At 39.7% G+C, this 822-nt stretch overlaps 1 non-coding gene across 1 annotated transcript; it reads right to left on the minus strand.

Annotated features, from left to right (window-relative positions):
* Positions 1–260: 260 nt before the first annotated feature.
* LOC139903340 (small nucleolar RNA R71) lies at positions 261–367 on the minus strand. Its single transcript, XR_011778166.1, has one exon. It is a non-coding gene; the product is annotated as a small nucleolar RNA R71 (small nucleolar RNA).
* Between the last annotated feature and the right edge of the window lie 455 nt (positions 368–822).

Genomic DNA, 822 nt, shown 5'->3' on the forward strand with positions numbered 1-822 from the left:
CCATGGTAACTAATCAATGCCAATATAGTGGTACGCCAAAAGAAGATCCAAACGAACATCTTCGAACCTTTAATAGGATCTGTACTCTATTCAAAATCGAAGAAGTTGAGGATGAACAGATCTATCTCATGTTGTTTCCCTGGACTTTAAAGGGAGAAGCTAAAGATTGGTTAGAATCGTTACCCGAAGGAGCGATTGATACATGGGATGTCTTAGTTGAGAAATTTCTTAAAAGATTCTTTCTGGCATTTAAAGCCGTGAGACTTCAAGGAGAAATTGTTACGTTCGCACAAAAGCTAAATGAAACATTATATGAGGCGTGGTCAAGATTCGAAAAGTTGTTGAGAGGATGTCCTCAGCACGGTTTAGACACTTATCAAATAGTACAAATATTCTACCAAAGGTGTCGACGTTGCTACACGAAAAGACATCGACACAGCAGCTGATGGTTCCATTATGAAGAAAACCGCTACCGAAGCTCACAACATTATTGATAACACAGCCTCCCACTCGCATGAGTGGCATCAGGAAAAAGACATTTTTCGTTCATCTAAAGCGGCTAGAGCCGATTCTAGCCATGACTTTGATTCCGTTTCCGCAAAAATAGATGCTTTTGAGAGACGAATGGAAAAGATGACTAAAGATATTCACGCAATACGAATCAGTTGGGAGCAATGCGGTGGACCACACTTAACGAAAGATTGTCACATTGAGCAAACGATGGAACAATGAGAGAATGTTTCCTACATGAACCAAAGGCAGAGAAATAATTATCAGAATAATTATCAACCGCCAAGGCCAAACTTCAATCAAAATCAAAAC

The sequence above is a fragment of the Rutidosis leptorrhynchoides genome, chromosome 3, assembly GCF_046630445.1.
Source record: "Rutidosis leptorrhynchoides isolate AG116_Rl617_1_P2 chromosome 3, CSIRO_AGI_Rlap_v1, whole genome shotgun sequence".
In the NCBI taxonomy this organism is placed as follows: domain Eukaryota; kingdom Viridiplantae; phylum Streptophyta; class Magnoliopsida; order Asterales; family Asteraceae; genus Rutidosis; species Rutidosis leptorrhynchoides.